Source organism: Acartia tonsa, chromosome 6 (genome assembly GCF_053477335.1).
Source record: "Acartia tonsa isolate MP-2025a chromosome 6, ASM5347733v1, whole genome shotgun sequence".
Classification (NCBI taxonomy): Eukaryota; Metazoa; Arthropoda; class Copepoda; order Calanoida; family Acartiidae; genus Acartia; species Acartia tonsa.
Genome location: NC_137265.1, coordinates 41,498,970 through 41,525,242, shown reverse-complemented (window position 1 = coordinate 41,525,242; position 26,273 = coordinate 41,498,970). Strand labels below are relative to the sequence as shown.

At 32.8% G+C, this 26,273-nt stretch overlaps 1 protein-coding gene across 2 annotated transcripts in view; it reads left to right on the top strand.

Moving 5' to 3' along the window:
- The first annotated feature begins 13,132 nt into the window (after positions 1 to 13,132).
- LOC145322689 (protein jim lovell-like) overlaps positions 13,133 to 26,273 on the top strand; it is a 47,886-nt gene continuing 34,745 nt past the window's right edge. For both annotated transcript variants that reach the window (XM_080164898.1, XM_080164899.1), the window contains exon 1: positions 13,133 to 13,589. The gene's annotated coding sequence lies outside the window, so the exon portion shown is untranslated. The remainder of the gene's footprint in view (positions 13,590 to 26,273) is intronic.

Below are 26,273 nucleotides of genomic sequence, written 5' to 3'. Positions count from 1 at the left end.
AGAGCCAGGCTCAACCATGCCAAGTCCCGGGACTTTTCAGTGGACTGGGATGCCATTCCCATCGGCAGGGAAGCAGCCGAGGAAATGGTGTCTATGAAATCGACTGACAGCGGGCATGACCGCCCAGGTAGGCCAGGACCGCCCTCTGGCAGACCCCGCGGCCCCTCAGGAGGACAGGCCGCTGCTCAGACAATCAACCTGGCAGCCAGTGCCCCAGCCGCTGCCAACAACAACCAGCAGGCCCCACTGCTGACCGTTCCAGCAACAACTGTGCCACCAGCAAACCTGATACCTGCCGGCGCTGACCAACGTATCCAACCCAAGTCAGCCTCTGCCTTCTATCCCACATTGGGAGCCCATCAACCCTAAGAAGATACCCACCACTAGGATTCCATTGAATCATTATCGTTTGTATATATTTTAGCCCTAAGGAGCGGGCCGAAGGCCTCAACCACTGTCGGAAGTCTGGTAGGGAAACCACCTCCCAGCCTTCCGAGGGGAGAGTTGTGGTATTCGGCAACCGTGAGCCATGTCTATGGCACCCCTGATCTGGGGTTCGGTGGAGGGTCAATGGCCCTCCCCCGAGTCCTGGGGAAGGGGTCTAGTGACCCCCTCCCTACGCTTAGGATTAATGATTGAATCTGTCATGTTTATTATGGTTAACTGTATTCTTAATTCTCCCCCACCCTTTCCAGGGATGGGGGAATCATTATTGCCCAAACGGACCATTGTATATGTATTATTTATGCTTTTATGTTATGATTATTTATTCCTATCCATGTAATTATTGTTTGTTGTATATAGCTTCAGTATATCTTAACCCTTCAATAAAGTGACAACTGAAAATAGATGTTGATCATTATCTAGTGAAAGCTAGAGAAGCGTAGCTTCTCTATAGTAAGGTGTCCACGTCTGTCACACTGCCGTAATCTAATTGAACTCCGGTGTCTGCCATTTATCCTCGGCGGATACCACAAAATCATCAATAACTCTATGTTGTAGGGAGTTTTAAATAAATTTTTACAAATATCAACAAAATATACCTTAAAAACTTGTTTTACAAAATTTTTGAAACATTTATGGGTTTTTATTGCTATCATTGAAGTAAAATTGAAGCAACTTTAACTACAGCTAGCTGCCAAACGGCTGGTATCACAGTCTTTGTCTTCTAATGTGATGGTCAAGTACTAAAAAATCTACCAATATAGAGCAGCACTAAAATCAAGAGAATGGATATATATAATTATGGATATTAGTAAAGATAATTATACTATAGAGATACTGTGCATTTAAAAGAGCATAAAAGGGCTTATGTTCTTTTAAAAGGTTTTTATTTGTTTAAGGTAAACTTGACAACTTAAAAACAGTTGGTTTACTTACAAGATGTTGCTGCTTCAAATTTTAATTTAACTTGAATGGCAAAATTTATAAGTAGCGAAGCACTAAAAATATAAATACAGAGCAGATGCCTAATAATCACAGAAATCGTCTGAAATGATCATAGAAGCAAAATTCAAACAGCAATAAATCTACATTCTTTTCATATAAACAATATTAAATGCAGTCCAACCGCCATGAATCTTTTATACTTAAATGTGCTCCTTATTGATGTGAATTTGACAGTAAGCAAAGATCTAGCTTTCTTATCAGCTGTGTAAATCCCATTTCCTCAATAGCATTACGGACAGACAAAGTAAATCATAGAATAGCTTTGCTACTAATTATCATAAAAAATTTATTTAGCTTCAAAATTTTCTGCCAGTCATATATAAAAATAATGAATAATATCGTGTTACGAAATAGATTTAATTAAACGACCTTTATCTGGAAGAAGTAATGGTGCATGGCTATGTTTATTTTTTAGTTTCCTCTATAGGTTATTAGGTTGGTATACCCACTAGCAGCTAATATAGGTATTATTTGTAATGTTTCTTCTGCATGGGCGTGTGGGAGAGGGGTATTTTTTTTAAAGACATACTTTCCCCTTTTTGTTACTCAGTTAGTGGTCAGACCACTCTCCTTGCGAAACCCAGTGCACGCCATTTTTTTTATTGACTAGCAACTTCAAAATTAGTTATTTGTCGCATCGTTTTTTATATAGCTTTCCGCGGATATTTAAATGAAAAATTATAGGATTTAAACCAGTTTTGTTAGCTTCGAAAAGAGTCTGTGATACTAGAAAACTTATTCTTAAGAAAATATGAGGGCATGGAGTAATAAACCTTTTATTTAATTATGGTTCTTTTTTTCTGAATACTTGTCATTCGCACTTTTTGTGTAAATATGGTTTCAAAAAGGTGGACATCATAAAGGTCCTATTTCTAAAGTTTTATAATCAAATAATAACACAATAAAATCACAGTTTGTTCTGAATTTAATTCATTTTGTGATTTTACATTGCAGTGTCGACCACAGGAATCACCTTAGAGTGGTTTATGTTTTTATTTACATACATACATGTGTTTGTGTGTGTGTGTGTGTGTGTGTGTATGTATGTGTGTATGTTTGTGTGTGTGTGTATTTTAGCAAAGTAACGGGTCTCTATTAAGAGTACATGCGAGTACAATGAATGATCAGGCATATTTATATTTATAACCATAGCAATTTTATAGTTTACTTTATAAGTAACCGATGGCTTTTCTTTAGCTTCTGGGGTCAACCATCACCCCCTCATTGAGATTTTTTTGTTGTTTTCCCTCAAATTGCCTGTTAAGCACCTAAACCCAATCCCTTATTTTTTCAATAAGTTGAGTAGGAGATAGTTTTTTTCTATGCCTTACCTATCCCTTGCCGGGGTGGAGGGGCAGTTAGCCCCTCGAGGCCGATAACTGAGGACTTGCTTTACATTTCAGGGATACCAATTTGTTTTAGACAAGAAAAAGGCAGGAGGCATTGGACTGTAAATTGTACTCGAACCCAAAGTTTTATAACTACGTTCTCTCATTAGTTGGTTTCAAAACTTTAAAGAATTGCTTTAAATCTTGAAAGAAAAACAAGTAGTGTCTAGTGTAAATTCAGATATCTTAAAGGATAAGATAAGACAATGGACGTTAAATTGATGCATGGATCCAGCTAGTTTGTGCCAACCAATCAAAGTCAAGAAATGGGAGAAAGTGTTTATAAAACTTTGGGTACTAGTCAGGGATCTTATTGGATAATAAAATGGACGATAAATTAATATACACCTCTTATATCATAAATAAATTACCCTTTCTTTAAAAAGAGTATTAAAGAAAAGTTTTGACATTGTGACTCAATCAAGATTTCGACAACGATTGGGATAAAACTTTGGATACCAGTCTAATCTTAAAGTTACAGTCAAATGTCCCCTATCTTTTTGGTGTACAGTATAAGGTATTGTGGAACAAATACTTATAGACAGACAGACATACAGTCAATGGTAGCTTTGCTATATGAAAAGTTAATTGTTTAAAAGATTATATATCAATAATACAAAGAATTTTTTTGTCACAATGCTTAGTTTAGTTGTCATTAAATCATATTGGGTTCTATGAAAGTTTATAATCAAGCTATTACAGCAAGATTTTTGCTTGAAAAAGCTTTAAACTTTACTGTAATATTCCTGTAAATATTGACTATAAGAACTATATAAAATACAAACATAGAGATATCAATCATAGTTATAAACCAATGACAATAATATATTGGAGGGGGGGGGGGGGAGAGGACAATGGACAATAAATTGCCACAATTGTTACATTAACAGATATATATCACTAAATGTCATGTAATATAATTTACGCTAGTACCCAAAGTTTTATTAAATCGTTCGTTGGCTTAACATTTGGTTCTTTTAATAAATCCTAATTACTTAACCAATAATTTTATTCTACAGAAATGGTTATTTTGTTTATAGTCAATAGAAATGTAAATGAATTTATCGTCTATTGTCTTATCCCTTCAGATAACGGCATATAACTTTAAAATGTTATGTCAAATCGCTGTATATCTTTCCATTAAGCATATGTAGTCAATTAATTAGGGATCTTGAGGGATAAGACATTGGACGAAACTTTTTGTACATCCCTAATCGAAATTAACAAAACTAACCCTTCTGAAGATTCAAATTGTTTGCTTGAAAAGTTTGGACATACTAGATCAAATAAACCTACCAATCTTTATTAAATATTCCTAAAGTTTTAAGTTTATTTTGTTTATATTAATTGAGGATGTACATCAATTTATCGTATATTGTCTTATCCCTTCAGATAACTGCATATAACATAGAAATTCTATGTCAAATCACTGTATATCTTTCCATTAAGCATATGTAGTTAAAGTCCACTACTACATTTTTAAAACTCTACATATGGGAGGCAGGTATGCTAAGGGATAAGACAATGGATGATAAATTTATATACATCCCCAATATTAGTTAACAAAATCATATTTTCTACAGATTGAAATTGTTGGTTGAAATGTTTGGACACTATATGTTTGAATCAACCGTGAAAATATAACTTTGGATACTATAATAGTTTACAGTCCAATGTTCACTTACTCCCTGCTTCTAAAAAAAAGTTTTAAAACACTATAGGAGGGAACATTTAAATAATTGGGGGAGGGGTTGAAAAAACATTGACCTTTGTCCTTCAAGTACAAACCACCCTCCCTCCCCCCCTCCCCCCTAAAAAAGGGACAATAAACATGTGTAGTATGTGTATCACTATCAACACCAGAAATAATGCCAGTGGTAAATTATACAAATAAATTGTACCCAGGAATAACACAATTGACGATAATTTATATACATCCCCAATTATGATGTTAAATATAACCATTATGTAGATTAAAAATATTGGTAGAGAATCTTGGACACTTACAAGTTTGGAACAACCAATCAAATTTTAAAAAGTACCCAAAATATTTAAAGGCAAATTTCGAATCTAACGAAGAGCGGATGTGCTACGTGTTGAGCCACGGTCGCGGGTAGTTTGACCTTATGTGTTCCGTCGTCCACGAACTTGCCACCTCACAACAAGCTGGAAGGTTCGTTACAATTTACATTAAAACTGTTAGCAAAAAAATATAATATGGGAGCTACCTATTGAACTTTTTGAAGTCTATTTTATCAAGATATGAACAATTTTATGAACATTATTGAAGCCACTCCATTGAACAAAATCCAAACTTGTTTATTTGCATAAACGGTTTTCTAAACATGTTCAAACCCATTAATTCTTTTGCAATTATAATAAAACTTTTATTAAAGTATCTTAAAATGTTTTGGTACCTATCTCTTTATCCCTAGACAATCGACATGTTCTTTAGTTAATTTTAACGACAGGTATAGTTTTGTTGTATTTATACATACATATATATATATATATATCAAGGGAGGGAGTGGACATTGGAATCTAAATTTCACTGGTCTAGGGATGGTTTTAAATAGCTTCAAACCATCCCTAGACTGAAATCACTTAAATCACAGGACCTATGTGAAGTCCAATTGGTTCATAGTTATTGAGATCTTAAGCTTCAGACAAAAATATCTTAATACATTATATTAAAGTTTATTGTTATCCTTGTTTGATTAATAACTATAGCGTTATCATAAATTCTAGAATTAATAATTATAGAAAAGCTTTGCTTTTACAAACCATTTATTTCAATGTGTTCAAAATTTTGGATCTACTGCAGTTCACGGTAAACATTGCTGGTAACGAATATTGCCAAAATTCTATGAATTTTAAAGGCTGCTAGCTGCCAAACAGCTGAATGTAAAGATCATTCCCGCACACCATTTTAAGCAGTATAAGAAGGCCTACAAATAATCTGGAATAGCCAAGATCCATTGATGCACATGGAAAGCTTCACTGAAGAAAAAACGCGTAAAATAGGCCTTTTTCGCGCATTTCTCTGCACTGCGAGATAATTATGCATTATTGATTTATGGCTATTTTAGATTATTTGTAGGCCTTCTTATGCCGCTTTAAACAGTGTGCGGGCATAATCTGTACGTTCAGCCGTTTGGCAGCTAGCAGCCTTTAAAATTCATAGATTTTTGGCAATATTCGTTACCAGCAATATTTTACCGTGAACTGAAGTAGATTCAAAATTTTACCAATTAAAAACCTTCTAAATATTCTAGGGACATTTATATCTTACTTTATAAATTTACTAAATTATTTTAGAAGTTTAAAGGTTCCAAGAAACATACAAAAGGTTGCTATAATGATAGTTGTTAATGTCTTTTCAATACTGCTAGAGCCTTCCTTTCATGGATGTTTTGATCCTTGTTCTTTTGTTCCCACTTGTTTTTCAGTAAAAAAAGTGAAAATCTACAGATCAACAAAATTTGAACTTTACTAGATATTAAAACAATAATCTCATAATGTAGAAATTATGGAAAATAATAGCCAGGGGGGTTAGGGGTTAGGACGCGGGGTTCTTTGCTTCAGTGAAAGTTAGGTGGGGCTGGGGGAGGGGGGGGGGAGGTGCAGGACATATATATAGCATTGTACACAACATTCTGCCATCTTAAAAAAAGAAAACAAGTGAAAAGGAGCTATTCCTTCAGGGGTAGGGGGGAGAACCAGTCTTTATTTTTGTAACAAAGGTTTCTTTAAGGGATGTTGGAAGGGTGAGAAATAAGAGGGAGGGGGGAGGGGGCTTTAATGCCACAAATATATGGTTGTTGAGAGAAAATAGGGGAGGGGGGATGGGTGACAACCACCACATAGGCACACAGTGTGTGTGTGTGTGTTTGTGTGTGTTGTGTGCGTGTGGCAAGTTCGTGGTCCGTGGTTTCAATGTCTCTGGGTCACACATCCCACCTTCCCTTTTGCCCTTCACATTCTTCCTCCCAACAACAACAACTCCCCCTCCTCCCCTTCCCTTATACTCCCGTATATTCCCACTTGACTCCTACGTCGCGTCCTGCGAAAGGCTTGGAGAGTTGCCACACACACACATACACTTGCGTTTGGTTGTATGTCGTTTGTTGTTGATGGGGAGTGGAGAAAAAGGGAAGTGGGAATGTAAAAAAGTAAAAAAGGGTATGGGGTGTTCATCTCCTAAATATGTACATGTGTTTGTGTGTGTGTGTTCTATGTAAAACCAAAAAGACCTGAATTTTTTCTTACTTTATTAACTAGCTCTGAGAAAAATTGGTTTCTTGTAATGGAATATTAAATCATTACTTAAAAAGTCCATTTTAAGTAAAAGTGAGAGTTAGCTTGAGAACAACCCAAAAAAATGCATGTAAGCACAACAATTTTGTGTTAGTTTTCTTCTTTTCTCTCTATCTATCTATTTATGCATTAATCTATCTATCTTTTAAAATACCCTACAACAAAATTTGCCTTCCCTAACCAGGCAGAGACTGCCTGTTGGTTTCTTACACCCCTCCCCCCCTTCATTGACTAGCAATTTAGAAATTTTTACATTTGAGCAAATTGAAAATATAGCTATGAAAGTCAACAAATTCATAAATAACCCAATAAGTTCAAAATTCTAACCTTTAAAACTCAATTATAATAATAAAGACTTTAACATTTCCAAAAGTAAAAAAATATCAAATATTTGACAGAGCTGGATCTTTAAATCATTTAAGTGGTGAGCCAGATCGATGAGCCGAATTTCAGACAATTACAGCGCGGCATTTCTTATAATGCTGTGCTCTCATTGGTGGAAAGTTGGCTCACCCTGATCTGGCTCACCACTAAAAGGATTTAAAGATCCAGCTCAGTCCTTTGAAAATAATACGCAGCGGAAATGCCATTTTACCAAGTCACTTTTTGCAATGCTTACTCATTATTTTGTACTGTAAAGAATTCAAGAAAAATTGTTCTTCAATTGAAGGATTTTTTACCGCTACATTTGAATGCTTTGAGCTAAAATAAGATAATCAATTTACTCCGCAATTATTGCTAAAAAAAATTGTTATTTTGTCGGAACACCCCCAATTCTTGCAGGATACAAGTGAGAGCATATGACCCCCCCTTCCCTCCCCCCAACACAAGGGAGATTTGGTAGATTTGGTAGATTACAAATGGGGGCACACACACCTGTAGTAAGAAAAGAGAAGACTATATATGGTATGTACTACTACTCCTCCCATTCACCCCCACCCCCTTCCTCCAAAGCTTACCTTCATTTAAGCTATATTACAGGGTGCATCAATTTAGCAATAAATTGTCCTCTAATATGATGAAAATTTGGTCAATTTTGTACAACTAGCGGCTACGCCCCTAGAGGCCTCTAGTGGCACTTTAAATGTTTTTGTTTGTTGAAGTCTCTACGATAATTTTTTACGTACGATACCTCTTTATTTGACGTTGAAGTATCCCATAAATTAAAAAAAAATTCGATTTTTTTGTCATTTCTCTTGGGAGGGTGGTGGTACCCTCCCCCCAAAATAGTTATAAACCTTCCCATGACCCATGAGAATCTACCCTGTTAAGGAGAACTTGATCGGTTCAGCGGTTAGCGAGATCCTTTGTTACACACAAACAAACATCTTGTTACTTTAGTATAAGGATAACACCAACCAGGGCCCCGAGGAACCTTGGAGGAGTATTTTTTAATTAACATTAACCCATTAATGACAATAGGGTCTTAAACGACGCACAAATTCAAACCTATACTATCACTCTATTTTTTTATGCTGTCCTTTTTAAATGTTTGTAAATAACTGAATAGAGCTTCAAGTTTTGTCCTCTACATTGCTTGGCCTCTCACTTCATTTGATGACCAGATGAAATCATATTTTCATGGCAGAGGTGGAAAAAATAGGAAAAAATTTCCACACCAGGTCTAACTTTTTTCTTTTAAAGAATTAAAAAATACTTATTTATAATTAATTATAGCATTTGTTATATATTTTTAGTTTCTGCTAAGTTTTCTTTAATTTTAGTTAGTTTATATACTTTTTTTTGATAAATTGTTGTGCGTCGTATTCGACGCATTCGGACTAATCATTTTAGCCATTGCGTCCTTTTTGACCTTATAGGACTAATCATTTTAGGATTTTACTGTATAATCTCCTATAATCTACTAGCTGCTACGCCCCTAACCTCTAGGACGTGTGGGGGATGTCAGGAAAATAGCTTAAAACCATCCCAAGGTATTTATAAAGCTTCCCTGATAAGTAAAACCAATTCAGATCTTCAATTTCTGTAATCTTTGGCTTGAGCCAAAAAACCTTACTACTTTATAGTATGGAATACAATACAAGCAGCGGCTACGCCCCTAGAGACATTTAGGGCCTCTTAGATTGCAGGGGGAGTCAAATCCCCTCTTTCAATTGCAATTTTTTAAAGAAAAAGTTTTTTTTTTAATTTTATTTTTTTTTATTTTCTAGGGATGATTTCTCTTAAGGGATGGTGGTGGTACCCTCCTTCAAAAAAGTTATAAACCTTACCAGGATCTAGTAGAAGCTACCATGTAACGGAGCACCATATAGGTTCAGTGGTTAGCAAGGTCCTTTGGTACACACACAAAGACATACAATAACATGTTACTTTATTTTAAGGATATAAAAATAGTAGCGCAGATAATCTACAACTAGGGTCTGTCTGTACGTCCACCTGTCTGTATTTCCATAATTGCATCCAAATAAATAATAGCTACCTTACAACTAGGGAATGTATGTATGTCTGTCTATATATCCAAAATTACAGCCAATTAAAGACTGTAAATATGTTTATACTTCCGTAATTTTTATTGCAGCCTAGCTGTTAATATATTCATAAAAAAAGCGCAAATACTCTACAATTATGGTCTGTCTGTACATCAGTCCGTCTGTATATATATAATTGCATCAAAATAATTAACAACTACGCTACAACTAAGAAATGTATTGGTTAGGGATCTAAAATAGTAAGTCAATGGCCGATAAATTGATGTACTTACTCAGGGATATTATACCATAAAATCTTTAAGTAGATTACATTTAGTGGTTGAAACATTTGGACACTTAATAAACCAACCAATCAAAATACAAATACAATTCCCCACAGTTGGTAAGACAACAAATAAGAAAAAGTTATTATAAAACTTTAAGGATTAATAGGGGCTGGGGGGGGGGGGGGGTTGAGGGGTTGTCATGTATTGGGTTGTTCAATATAATTGTCGACAAAATCATATTTTTTTGCTAAACATTGTTATAAAGTGAAAGGGTATCTATCTGTGTATCTGCTTAACTGATATGCTTCTTTTTTTACTTTGTAGCTTCTCATAGGTCCTGGGAAGGTTTACAACTATTTTTGGGGAGGTTACCTCCACCCTCCAAAGAGAAATCGCCCCTTGAAAAAGACCCCCCAACACAAGAAAAAATAGAATTAACTTAATGAAATTAATTCTTTTTAAATAAAAAATATTGTTGTTGAATTCAATGACCTCTCCCCATCTCAAGTGCTTCTAAAGGCCTCTAGGGGCGTAGCCACTAGTACTAAATAATTATATTCTGAATTGTTTCATACAGACGAATGGACGTACAGACCGACACTGATTGTAGAGTATCTGTGTTATGTATCCTTTTAATAAAGTAACTGGATCTAAATACATTCTACATACATGTGTCCGTGTGTTGTGTACCAAGGGATCTCACTAACCACTGAACCGATATGGTTCTCCTTTACATGGTAGCTTCTCATAGAACCTGGTAAGGTTTATAAATATTTTGGGGGAGAGTACCACCACCCTCCAAATAGAAATCGCCACTTAAAAAAGACCCCAAACACAAGAAAAAAAAGAATGAAATTAATTCTTTTTAAATCTAAAATAAAAAATATTGTTGTAGAATTCAATGACCTCTCCCCATCCCAAGTGCCCCTAAAGGCCTCTAGGGGCGTAGCCACTAGTACCAAATAATTATATTCTGAATTGTTTTATACAGACGAATGGACGTACAGACAGACACTGATTGTAGAGTATCTGTGTTATGTATCCTTTTAATAAAGTAACAGGATCTAAATACATTCTACATACATGTGTCTGTGTGTACTAAGGGATCTCACTAACCACTGAACCGATATGGTTCTCCTTTACATTTTAGCTTCTCATAAGACCTGGTAAGGATTATAACTATTTTGGGGGAGAGTACCACAACCGCTCTAGGAGAAATCACCCCTAGAAAATAATAAACCCCTCTCATTATTTTTTAAAAATTTTTCTTTAAAAACTGTAATTGAAAGAGGGGGTTTGACTCCCCCCAAACCCAAGGGTCCCTGGATGCCTCTAGGGGCAAAGCCGCTGCTAGTATAGTGTTCCATATTATAAAGTAGTAAGGTTTTTGTCTGAAGCTAAAGATTATAGAAATTTCGGGTCTGAATTGGTTTTACTTATCAGGAAAGCTTTATAAATATCTTGGGATGGTTTTATGCTATTTTTCTGACATTCCCCACCCACCCTAGAGGTTAGGGGCGAAGCAACTAATAGATTATACAGTAAAAGCCTAAGATGATTAGTCCGATATGGTACATAATAGACGCATGGGAAAAATGATTAGTCCGAATGCGTCGGAAACGACGCAAAAAAAAAACTTCTTTGGTATGCCACAAATCAAAAAATCTAAAAATACAATTGTCTTACAATCCCTTAAGGAAGCTGTGTTTAAAATTTCAAGTGATTCTGACGACAGGGGGGAAGTTCGGCACTAATGGGTTAAAAGAAAAAATCAACTAAAAACATAAAAAAAACACTTCTAATTAAAACTATTTGTGAATATTATAATCTATAAAAAAAAATAATCAAAGGCTTTTACAATAGTAAAAGCGGCTAGAAAGCAGCCAATAAGCGGCCTGACTTTCAAATATTATAAAATTAAAGAAAAAACTAAGGGGTGTATAATATTTTTTTCCTATGGGCGATTTCTCATGGGAGGGTAGTAGTACCGACATATAAGTTATAAACCTTCCCAAGGCATTTGAGAAGCTACCCTGTCAAGGAGAAGCATATACCCAGGGAAACTTTAAAAAAAAAAAGGTAGCATGCTACGTTGTTTGATATCGTTGGCGATAAAGGTTGGAAAATCGGCCTTTCAAGAAAAGGTAGCATGCGAGTTCGCCATCGATATCATAGCAAGCAGCATAAAGTAATGCTGCTCTCTATTCAGTTCTTTCTATAGTATAAAAGCCTCTCAGATCTTTTTTCACTTCTTTTATTTTTATCCTCTCTCTCTCTCTTTCTCTCTCTCTCTCTTTTAATTAATGCTACTATTGTGCGACTTCGTCCCATACTCCCATACTCGCATGCTACCTTTTGTTTAAAAGGCCTATTTTCCAACGTTTATCGCCAAAAAATTAGGTGTTAATTCATGGCGAATAGGATTCGAGGTAGCATAGGAATCAGTTCATATATTGCACGAGCTCAGAGGCGACTCTATGGCGAAATATCTTGCTGGGATATCAGTACAGTGGATTGCGGGATTCTACGGTACATACAGACAAATTTCCTGATACTTTTCAATAAGGATTACATAGGTATATTTTTAGGAAAATTCAGACTTCTATGTTCTACAGTAGGAGAGAAAATCTCAAATTGACTGGTTCTAGTTTATGGTGTGCGACAAATAAGACAGTTTCTCTAGCGCACCCTGTTATTTTGTGTATACCCCTTTCCTATTCAACAACCATAGAGTAGGACTTTTCTATCTATCTTCTCTACAACTAGGGTAACATAGGGTAATTTCAATTCGACATATGGACCCAAAATTGTCTTTAAGACACATAATAAGCTTACCCTAAAATCCTTCAAATAAAAGATATTAGCCATTTTTAATGCAAAATATCTGTCAAAAAGACGCGAATTTGTGAATTGTCCTTTTTAGGGAAGATTATATTAGAGAGGTTTCATTTTCAATCCTCAAACCTTTTTCAGGCTAGTGGCGCACTTGCATGTGATTTTATAATGCAGCATATTTACCCCTCGCTACCCTACTCTCTTTTTCTGTGTGTTTGGATGAAACTAAAGAAAACGAAGGAGGGGGGGGGGGGAAGTCAGGGGGGATGGTTGTGGAGAAAATGGTTGGGGACAGGGGGGAGGTGGGGGAAGAAAGTGTATATGTATGCGTGTGTGTGTGTGTGTAAGTACATGGTGGTAGGACAACCACCCCCAATTTCCCCTCCCCCCCAACATAACCCCTGCCCTTATGGTTTATTGGAGAGCTTGTGCGTGTGTGCGTGTGTGTGTGTGTGTGAGAGAGAGATTTCAACTCCTAAACTGGGCCCAGAAACTAACACAAGGGCCGTCAGATAACAACACTGACTCAACTACACACACAAACCCACACACACACACACACACACACGTACATACATGTGTGTAAGGTTTTTTTGTGAATATACTCTATGTTAGCATACGTATATATATTTTATAATAAAAAGATCATTATAAATAAACATATATATGTATGGATGGAAAAAAAGTAATAAAAACACATGTGATTTTGTTTGAAAAAAAAATACATTTTTTTAGTATATTCATGTGTGTATTATGATAAATTTGTGATCTATAATTATCATCAAATAAATAAATATAAAAGTGTTAGATCATATAATTGTTTCTAAGTGATTTTTCGGTGTAAAATGTGATTTTTACCGCTTTTTCTTCAATGAATTAAGAAGGTGAGTTTTTTATGTCCTTATATTTTTGTAGGTAGCGAAGCTACTTTTACAATGTGTCCGTACGTCCCTAAAGTGTCCTATTCTGCCGGGATCTATGGGATACTACAATGGATTTGATTTAATTTATATACATCCCAATTATGATAAACAAATATACCCCCTCTGTAAGTTAAATTTATTTGTTGAAAAGTTTGAGAACTACTTGTTTGAACCAACCAATTATGATTAACCCAAAGTTTTTAGGTTGTAAAACTTTGGGTACTATTATATTTTACAGTCCAATGTAGCCTACCTCCTTGACTATAGTGTTTTAATATTATCTCAAATGTTGTTATTGCCACTGCCACGCTACCTAAGGACAAAAATTATCTTGCTTTTTCAATAATTTTTTTTGCTATCTTTAATATTATACAAAAGCTTATTTGATAATATTTAAATACAAGTACATAATACATATGTCCATAAGAAGCGAATTAATAACGATCTAGGCAAACTTTTGGTAAAGAATGATTCTAAGATTAAATTTGTCAATTACAAAATTAAATTTACAAATTTGCAATAATTAAAAAGACATGAATGTATATTAGATTTAAACGTAGTCATTACTCATTATATTTTTGGTTTACTAATAAGTATTAATGATTAGATGTTAACTAAAGTATAAGATTACTTCGATATAAAATAAAAGATGTATAAATTATTTTTATTCTTAATTGTTTTTAAAGAAAACTTTTAAATACTGTACATTTCTTTAATCTTTATTTCACATAAGATTTCTTGAAATAGTTTTTCTTATTTTCATCTTACATAGATTTTACCCCTCCTCATTTTTTTCTCTCTCCATCCTTATAACATACCCATAAAGAAACCCATTCGATTCATGAACAGAGAGCGCTTTTTACATATTTGCTTTCAATATACATATATGAAAATAATTAGCTTTCCACTATTGCTTCCAAACCGATTCCTATCCGCTGGATTAGAACCGGGTTTCAGCCATTCTGAAAAATCGTTTAAAGCATCGTATTATAGGCAATTTTCCAGAAATATTAAAATAAAATTAATACAATTAATATAATTTTTATGAGCCCGGGTATTCGACCACTCAGGGCAAAAAAAGACTGATTTTAATCTTATTATTTTAATATAATAATTTTAAATCTGTCTATAATACGATGCGAAAAATAACTATTCCCCAATATCATAAAACTAAATAGTTAATTTCCAATTGGGAAAGATTTTTTTTATATGCCATTAATCTTTCCCCGTATTTTTAAAGAACAGGTCTTTCTTTATTCTTTATATGTATGTTCATTTTGAAAATAAGGTGCATTTGAAAAAATCTGCAGTAAGGCAGTGGAAAAAATCAAAGTATATCACCTGGGATCTTTGGGGATAAGACAAAGTTAAATATATTATTCTACATCCCCTAATGATGATAAATAAAATATCACCTTCTGAATTGGTTTTAAAAAAATAACACTGCTAGTTTAAACCAACCAATCATTATTTAGTAAAAGTAACCAGAGTTTTAATGCAAATAAATGAGACTGAAATATGATTTAAAACTTTGGGTACTTGTATTAATATATATAACCCAATGTCCCCTCCCCTTCATCCATAGATATCCCTTTCACCAATGTTAAACCTCAAAATTAAGTATTTTAACTTTTTATCATTGGTTATTCTTTTAAGAGAGAAAGATTTTCTCAGCCTTCCAACCAAATCTTATTTGTGTATGTTTGTCTGTTTGTTTCGCTTAAATAAACTTCTATATGTAGTTATAATACATGATTTCTTCTTTCTTTATACCAACAACAAAAAACCTGCTTCATAATTTATGTGTGTGCATGTGTGTGTGTGTATATGTGTGTGTGTGTGCATGTTTATTTTCTAAAGGGAATGATATAATGTGAGTAATACGTTCTTTGTAGATTAGATAATTCATTTATATTATATTAAAAAGTACATGCAAACCCAATGATTCATTAATATTAATTTTTTTGCTCATACTTCATTTTAACACCCAAAAAATGCATATTTTTAAAATTTAAAAAAATTTGTTAGTAAATCCATTAGTCCTTAATAAATTTTAAGGAGGTTTCAGGCTGGCAAAACTCTTGGAAAATAGCCTAAAACCTTCCAAGGATATGTTAATGAAAAATTTAGACATCTTTTAAGAAACACAAACTAAAACCCAACTACTTTAAATACAAGATTTTAAGTACTTAAATCAAAACCATACATATAAGTTTTTTGTTTATCTAATGTATTATATGCATGTCATTTTTCAATGGTTATTTAAACTTAGAAATACATGTGTTATGTGTTGCCGAAATTTTCAAGTTTATTCTTTACAAGAGGGGACAAGGGGGGGACCAGATGTAAAAAAGTAAAAAGCACTAAAGCACCATAGGCAAAACAGTCATGTACATATATATATACATATATTACATGGACAAAGTTTCTAAAATGGTTCCAAAACGTAGAAATAACAGTCCAATTTAAGGCTTTTTAGGCCTTAAGTCTAATGTGATTTAGGGGTGTTAATATGTTAAAAGAACCCGCGCTAGTCATATGAAACTCACAGTGCTGATTTTTTAAGGCAATACACAGAAAAAATTTACACATAGGCGCAGCAGGGCCCCTACACACACACACACACACACACACACACACACATGCAGCAGCTTCTATATACCACGCATGGTTGGTTATATGGATGTTGTATGCTTGGGGGGACATACATAAACGGGGCAGACATATAGTTGTTACATCATTAAAAAAACATAACTACATGAATTATATATTATACATCAAATAGCGATACTTCTCTATGTTTAATGCATGGTCGTATGTTTTGATAACGGATAACTCTGATCGTTTTAGGCACCTATTAAAATAATTACTAAGTTGAAAATCATGTTTTCTGGGCTTTCTAACATCAAATTTTAATACGAGAAATTTAGCCTGTTAATTATAAGTATGTTCATTATAAACATTTTATATGTTTTCTTAAACACGCTCTTATGGATATTGTTATCCTTAAAATTATATCATTACAGTGTTTTTAAATGCATTTTGTAACAAATAGAAAACTATTAAATTTACTTTCCAGTACAATGCGAGATTTTTCTAGATTTAATAATATTTGTGGTTTCAATAGCTCAAAATTCTCTTTCTTCCAATAAAGTATTTTTCATACAAGTTTTAAAACACATTTTAGGGCTTTTTTAGCCACTATACCATATAAAAAAACATACAAACAAACAGCAAATACTTTTTTGTTCTGATGTTTTGTTATTTGCATTAAACAGGACTTTTTGGGGTTTTAGAGTAACTTTTAGTGCTACAACATTTAAATTCTATGCCTCAAAGGCATTATTTATATTGTGATTGCTATGTTTTAAGCATTTTTAGAAGCTGCCACCTTTTATTAATAAATGCTTGGTTGTAATAGTGGTAGATATCTCTTTTCTCTTTATTTATTTATTAACCTCACTTCCATTTTTTTCATCCCTCTAATGCATACTTTCATTATACATAGGCCTAGTTGATGGGGAGAGTGGGGGGGGGGGGGTGGTAAGCTAGGCAATAATCTCGCTTTAAAGCATAATCATTGCTTTTCTATCCCCCCCTCTTTTTTACTCTTTGTATGCTTGGTTATATAGCCTGGTTCTTTGTGTTAGAAAATTTGCTACACACACACACACACATATATGCCTAGGCTCTCTCTCCTAACACACACACACACATTTATGCCTACTTAGGCCTAAATACACTCACACACACACACACAAAGACATGTGTGCGCGCAATACAAAGTGAAACACAGAGAAAAGAGAGAGAGTTGGAGAGATTTTTATGTAATGAGATTTTAAGATAGGATCTTTTTTAGTATCGAAGCTACTCTATATTTTAAAATGTCCTTATGTACTTGTTTATCAATAATATGTCTTTAAAACTTTGTAGAACAGTAAAGGGAACTGTGATTTGCTCAGCTGCTATTTTAGATAAATGGTTGATTTTTTTTTTGATCCACTAGATATCTTAAGGAATAAAGCAATTGACATTAACTGATTTAAAATACACTCCAAAATTTTTGAACCAACCAATAAAGATTAAATAAAAGTACTTAAAGTTTTAAAGTTTGAGTTTCATAAAGAAGAAAGAATAATCCCTTTATTAATAGGCATCTTTGGGCTCGAATTCGTTTGCTTTTCTTGGTTTTTGCACTTCTTTGCTTCAAATGGATGTTTTCATCCTTGTTAATATACATGTATATTAAGTACATATCTAAATACAAATGCAAATTCATGCTACTCTTAATCATGAATTAGAAAAGGTTCTATTTGTTTGTGTGTGTGAGCTTGTGTGTGTGTGTGGGTGGGTGGGTATGATTGTGTTTGTACGGTGTATACTCCTATAAAAATGGCAAACACACACAAAAAGTGGATTCTTTGTTTGGCTAACTTTTGCATGCCACCAAATTTAAGGCCTTTGAAAAATAATGGCACAAAAAAAGGATAGAAATTTAAATAGTTAATTAGAAAAATATAAACTTTAAAAAGCTTCATTATTAAACAGTTAATTTTGAGTTGACCCAATTCTTTCAAACCGTTATCTTTCTTATATAATTTTTGTGATTGAAATTTTTTTTTCTTTAATTAAGGTTCTTTTAGATCAATTTTTGATAATATTGGGTAAAAGATTTAATCTTCATTTTAACCTAATTTGATATTTAAAGGGTAAAGGAAAGAAATTGTTAAAATGAATGAAAAACAAGTTTTTACATTTTTTTCAATATTGGTTTTAAATTGTCCTAAATCTATGTTTTAGCTTAAAAAATACTTTTAGAGTTAGAGATAGTTTATTTCTTGAACTAATAAAAATTGGGTTGGGTGAAGTTTTAAGGGGGGGGGGGTGAAATATTGCAGGGAGTAAGGGAGGGGACAATGGGCAATTAATTCAATTTAAGAGGGTTCGCTGAAAAGCAACGAAAACCAGATTTTTCAAGAAAATTTTACCAAAATTGTAAGGGGATCATGGTAACCTAATTTAGAACAAAATTAGTTCTAAGAAAAAAATCATTTACTTGAAAATTAAATTATCAACACATCACAATGTAGTAAACATTCTGTAATTAATCACTAGAAAAATCTTGTTTAAACCACCCTCAACCCTTCTAATATATTTATAACTGACCCCAAATTTCAAGCGGTTCTTAGATTATTTAATACATAAATATCACAGTAGAGTTTCTATACATGAAAAGACAATTTTCTTGGGAAAAAATATTTGTTAAAACCAGCGATAAAAAACAAACTTTTCTGTCTGCATATTCAAAACTAGCTCAGCTAGTTAGCGGGGCATTGATGCGCAAGTCCCCAAAATCAGTAAGAATCTGCTGTATTCGTGCACATTCCCTTTAAGCCAGTCCCCAAAGTCTGAGACTACTTAAAAATTGAATATTCGATCCATTGTCCCCTCCCTTACTCCCTGGAAATATTGTCTTTCTTTATGGGAGCCATCTTTTGGCGGGGTTGCCTTATGACTCGACCCTTGTCCCCCTTATTATTTTATATGTGTGTGTATGTACTTATAGTATAGATATATGGTTCTATATATATATAGATTTATATTGTTCTATATATGTCTCAAGAAAAGGCGGGAACAGAGATGAAAAATTTAATAGATTTTTATCATAAAAAAGTTTTTGATTTATCTTATTAAATATCCTTTGGATAGGATACTAAATAATTTTCAGAAATGTAGCTCTAAATTAGTACGTATGTAGGTATAAAAATTGTCATTTTGATTTTCAAATGTTGAAAAAATTTTATTGCTGATCTATATTTTAGTCTAATTAAAGAGAAATGGATGTACATATACTTTATATGAGAAAAGTCAATGGGGCAGGGGGTGGGGTATTTAGATGGTTATATTCTTTGCATGCTTTGACATTCAATATATTTTAAAGGAGGGGCAGATACTAGGGGGGGCGGGGGGAGCTTTCTAAAGTATTTAAAAGTGGGAGTTGCGACTGACAGCGCTTCTAGGGACAAGTGTGGGTGCTTTTGAGGGTTAAGGGGCGTTAGCAAGGGGGGGGGGAGGGAGTAATTGGAATTAGGGAGGAGCCGGCTTTATGTTTTAGGGGTTGGGAGGATGGTTTAAGGGTGTGTTTGGATGGGGGGGGGAGGGGGTGCACAGGTAATCAAGGTCATGTTTTGTCACACACACACCCACACACACACACAAAACTCTCCACTGCCCACCTGACACTAACTTTTATGTGTATGGTCTTAAACAGGGGTGGATTTTTACCCTGAAAATACTTTTATTACCACCTAAAATTATCCCTAAAAGTGTAAAAATCCACAAGAAAATATCCAAAATCAGTGGGTGAAAATTACCCTTGAAAAAAAATTAAAGTTACTTTTTGGCGGGTAAAAATTATTGTGTATCCAACTGAAAAGATGGAAGTAAGAAAAAAAGCCCGCAATATATGCTGCTAGACATATATTCGTTAAAATTCTTTTAAAATGCTGTTAATGTAATCGTGGACAAGGATATTTTTTCCGAAGAAAAACTGTTTTGCCCTAATTTTTTCCCTAAATCAAGAAATGCAGTAATTTTGCTTTATATTGATAATTTTTAGGAGACAAAATTGTTCTCCAGTTGATAAAAAATAACTGGAAAATGATTTTCCTAAAAGTTTTTTTTAACAAAATATTTTCAAATAAATATCTCTGTTTCTATACACCATGTTTTGTTATATATATGTAGTCATTAAAAGTTGTAACTCTTGAGTTTTAACTGCCATATTCATGATTTTTTATGTTTTAAAACAATTATATGCGCTTTTAGACAAGTAATTAGGGATATTTTTAGTCTGGAATATACAAAATTATGTTTTTAAAAGCAAAATCTAATGTTTAATTTATGTTTTAGGTATGTTTTTTACTAAAATCTCCATGAAAATACACTTAAATAAACCTTATTACAAGTAGGTATATCTTTCTAATTGCTTCGGCCATAGCCTCAAAAGGATGACAAGGAATATAAATAAATAGCCTTAAACCATCCGAAGACATTAACAAACCTTCCCTGGAAACTACAACCAATTCGAACAAGCATTTTTAGACATTTAGCTTCAGACAAAAATCTCGCTAGGTATTATATATATTAGAATAGGTATACCCAATTTTTACTTAATTTGCCATTCTTACAATTAAAGGAAAGGCATTCTTATCTCCTGAAGAGTTTTCAGAAAACTATTTTTATCTATTTTTTTAAAATGTACTTTACATACATATGTATATGTGTGTAAACCGTTTTTAAAACATGTCTTATTTGCTCCCCTATTATTTTGGTTTATTAGTTTCAACGGAAATAAGGGTACCTTAGTTGTTTTTTCAGGGATCAAAAGGGATAAGACAATGGCCGATAAATCGATGTACATCCCCAATGATGATACACAAAATTAAACAGCTCTGTAGTAGATTACAATTAGTGGTAGAAATGTTTGGACACTCAACTTAATGAACCAACCAATTAAGTCTCCAAAGTTGTTGGGTCAATGAATGAGAAAATGTTATTATAAAACGTTGGGGACTAGCCCAATGTCCCCTCCCTCCCTGTTTTTTTCAATTCTTTCATTCAGAGACTTAAACATTTTTTGCTCTCTCCTCTTTCTTTCTTTCATTCACTCCATTTCGTGCCCTTTCCCCATATCTCTCTCGTCTCAAAATTTGACTGTTAAAAAGCTGGGTTAGTCAAATTATATATAAACATTTTGAAGAAAAGCCAGGCGTCCCCCTAGTTTTTACTTATATGCCTAAAAATAACGATCTTTTCCAGCAAATATTAAATAAATAAAAAGTCGTTGAGATGATTTTTGAAAAATAAGCATAATAATTGTTTCAAATTTGCATTTTTCAACATTCTTGAAGTGAATTTTCGCTTCTGGATTTTTTTTCCTCTGCCGCTTTGTGATTGCCAGGGCTAGAGAAAAGTTTTTGAAAAAAATAAGTTTTACAACCTTTTTTTTATTAAACTTTTAGCATTTGTTGATCTAAATCTTTATAGTAAATATGATATTTAAGAGATGTATTAATAGTTGACATATTTGGATGATGTTTACATCGACATTATGAACAATATCTCAGGGTTCTACAGCGATAAGACAATGGCTGATAAATTGATGCATATCCCCAATGATGATTTACAAAAGTAACCCTTCTGTAGATTACAATTAGTGGTTGAAACATTTGGACACTCAACCAAATGAACTAGCCAATCAAAATTCAATTAACACTTTAACAGTTTTTAACAAACTTTTTCTCTGTCCCCGTATACGCAAGAAAATTAAAGTAGGGCAATTATTTAGCACAATTTTATACAATTTTGCAATGAGAAATTTTATTTGCAATTTTTGGTCTATTGGCTGCATTCGACATTTAGTTTTTCTTCCTTTTTTTTCTTTTTCTGTTTTCTTTTAAATTGTCATTTTATTAGGAAGAACTGGTAAATTTTTTTTATTTTTTATAAACCATTTTGAAGCATCTTTTTTACCACCCTGCCTTACTATAAAAATTCACCCGCTTTTTTCACAGGATGTACCTTTAATATCCTTTGTTTGTTAGATAAGCAACCATTCAATGTAGCTAAAAATGGCTTTTGAATTTTTTTGACACTCTAGAAATATAACCAATTATGAAACATTATTTTGCACTTTAATTTTCCACCCGTCAAAAATTTAAAAGCTTTTTAGCAATTTTGTTGGTTTTCTTGCGGCTATTGGCATTTATAACATCATTAACCAACCATCAATAAATGATGCTTCTAAATTTCTCAGGGAGGAAGCGGACATTGGACTGTAAATTACACTGGTACCCAAAGTTTAAAACTGCTTTAACTAAAAACTTTGGGTACTTTTATTGAACATTGATTGGTTGGTTACAAAATTATCAATCAATAATTTTGATCTATAGGGGGGTAATTTTGTTTATCCTAATTGGAGATGTATATCAATTTCTCATCCACTAGCTGTTCTCTGATATAAATGAAACATTTTTTAGCATGAATCCAGTTAAAGTGTCTGACTATGACGTCAGAAAAAACTAACAATTAACCAATGAGAGACCGCTATATATTTTACCATTGGTCAATTACAGTGAATACTGGCTTCTCATTGGTTAATTGTTATTTTTTTCTGACGTCATAGTTCGACACTATTACGAGGTTCTTTAGCATCATTGCATCAACTACAAGCTTAAGACCATCAAAAATGCTCAAATAAGATGGCGTTCCAATATTTTTGCTTCAGAAATAAAATTTAAAAATATATTTTTTCTTGGAGATTCTACTGATTAGATATAAATCTTCTTTATATTTGTAACATATATAGAAAGACAGGTAAAAATTGATAATAAAGTAGCAAAGAATATTAAAAGAGATTAAAGACCCCCCCCCCCCTGAACTTTAGGGGATGGAAAAGGATAAAACTATTTATAGATTATTAATATGTACCCACCCATATTATTCCACCCCTAAATCATATTTGATTCACCCCCTTAATCCCCCCTTACACCCCTCCCCACCCCCTTTACAGGTGGTGATTATTATTGTAATTCTTGGAAATTTGGTTTTTCATAGAAATTAAAGGGGGAAGGGTTAAACCATTAGTTGCAAAGGGGAAGTGTTCACCTTGAATATAGGTCAATGTCGAGCGGTCAGTTTAGTCTGGTTTCAAAAACTATCCAATACTGCAGTAAAACACTAAATTTTTAGCCTTATTTCTGTTGTTATTATGATAAATTTACCTTTTTAGGAATCCTCTATTATAAGGTGCATATATAAAGAATATATGGTTGTATATGGGTGTGTTTATTTAAAAGAAGGGGGGGGGGGGGGTGGTTAACCTAACAAGGGCCCCATAAATATAAGGATGGTATTTATAGGTTATCCTTATTTATTACTTTTTATGATTTTAATTGATTGTATTTCTTTCATATTTTTTTGTTCAAATAACCACTGAATACAATACTAAGGATTTATGTCGAGTGCAATTTCTTTTTAATGCTATTTTGGTTGCAATATTATATATATACTGTAAAAAACATAAAAAAAATACATTTGACTAATTGTAAGATAAAGTTTCTTTTAAAAACTTTTTGTCATTTTAGAAATTTAAGCAAATAATTTTCTAATATTAATGGATTCAAAATCTTAAAATTGATTTGTTTTTTTTAGAGTGTATGTATGTATGAATTATAAAAAATCTACATATTCTAATATACATATGACTACCATACATACATATATTTGCATTATGCAAACTTAGTTAACAACCCTTAACTTATAAAAGGGACCCCCCCCCCCTTCAAAAGTTTTAAAAAATTCTTTTCATTACTTTTTCTAGATTTGATTTCTTTGAAATTTTGAATGTTTAAAGACGTTAATTTTGTCTTCATAAACATCTTGTTAATAAATTCAATTAATGTAATTTCAATATATAATGTCGGGGGTTGGAGATTTTTAAAAAAGACATAACATTTTACCAATTTAGATGGGGTGGAGGGTGATTATGGTCCATTTGCAGAAAAAGGGGATACTACCAAAAATTCTCAAGCATCTAAAAGATTAATTTTGTTTTTGTGTGTATGTATTTTAGCGATAGAGGCCCAAATTCATACATACATAAACATTAGAAATTAAAGAAACTGTAAATTAAACAAAAGTTTTACTAATTACAAAAGGTAAATCTTAAATGTTACTTGAGTCTTTATTGAATAACAGGCGAATGAATAATGGACCTCTTAGTTTGGAGCTGCATGATGAAAAAGTTCTAAAAGTCTTGATAATTTTTCAAACTTATAGATTTGCTTTGCTCCATAAATCTGCTTAAAAAAGAAATAATTTTAATTTTTTCCGCAAACCCAAACCCCCCCCACCCCTTCCTAAGTTACTGAATTCTTTATTTCTGATAAGCATTACACATACTCACACACACAATTTCATATGAATATTACACACATATGCACACACACATATAAAAACTGTATAGTTTAGTTTCATACTCATACCCATTCTGTTATTAAACAAATTAAGTGAAAGCATATAAAATTAGATTACAATTAGTGGTTGAAACGATGGAACACAGAAATTAATAAATCAACCAATCTAAATTTAATAAAAGTCCCCAAAGTTTTTAAGTCAACGAACAAGAAAGCATGATTGTATTACTTTGGGGACTATTGTAATAAACAGTCCATTGTCCCTCTCTCTCTCTGGAAAATATTTATATGTTTTGCTTATTATTTTAAAAACCTATAAAAATGGTATTTTCAATCAATTATGAGATCAATAGAGTATGAATATAATACATGAATGCCATTTTCAAATTTTTAATTATTTTAAAATTTCTCATAAACCAAAATAATGAATAAGAAATTTTATTAATTGTTCACTAAACCTCTATAAACAAGGATAATTGTGTTTGATTGGTTGGTTCATTAAGTTAAGTGTCCAAACGTTTCAACCACTAATTGTAATTTTCAGAAGGGGTTGTTTTTTGTATCATCTTTGGTGATGTATATCAATTTATCGGCCATTGTCTTATTCCTTTAGATCCCTGGCAACTGGTAGCTACTCCATCTTACATACAAACATAGTTAAAAAGTAGCTGTGCTACTGAAATTGTTAGATAAATAAATCATGACATTGGTAAATCTTATTAAAATGGAAAAACCTTTCGGATTAATATCTTAAAACAATGTGCTAATTTTTTGCACTACTGAAATACATACATATTTCACACAGTGGCTCAAAAATGGAGAAAAACTATTTGAAACTTTTAAATTTAATTTTTAATGTATTATGTCAAAACATTGAAATAAATTTAGTAAAAGACGACATTACTTATATCTGAATATATTAAGTGTAACATCAATTTACCCCGTTAACAGTATTCTAATAATGGCATTTTATCCATGTCTAACCTATTGTGAATTTACATGGTATACATTACATCTTTATGTGATGAAACCTTACTAAAGATATTTTAATCTTTAGGTGTCCTTTCCCTTCCACAAATGTATCATATTCGTCCCCAAAGTTTTATAATAACTTTTTCTTATTCGTTGTCTTAACAACTTTGGGGACTTTTGATTGGTAGATTCAATAATATGAGTGTTTCAATGTTTAAACCACAAATTTTAATCTACAGATGGGGTAATTTTTTAATTGAGGAAATTCTAAGCAGATGTTTTGATATGCGGACGTAAAGGCACACCCTTAATCTTTATACCATGTTAACAAAACATTATTTAGATTTGCATCATGTACTTGAATATTCTTACTATTTATGTAAGGATTTAGTAGAAATAGAGGGGTGGTTTATTGTCAATAACTGCCAATAGTATTCTTTAATGTAAAGTAGTTAGGTTCTTTGTCTGTAGCTTAAGATTTCAAAAGTTACTGAACGTTTTAAGAAAAGTCTCGATAGTTTCAGGCCATTTTATTTAGAGATATATGTCTTAAGATGGTTTTAGGCTATTTTTCTGTTCTTTCCTACCCCTTTGAATAGTGAGCCTTTAGGTAAAGCCGCTAGTTATTCAAAAAGTATTATACTTAACTGTTCTATTTACAAAAATTACAAAGATATAGTTATTTCATCCATCT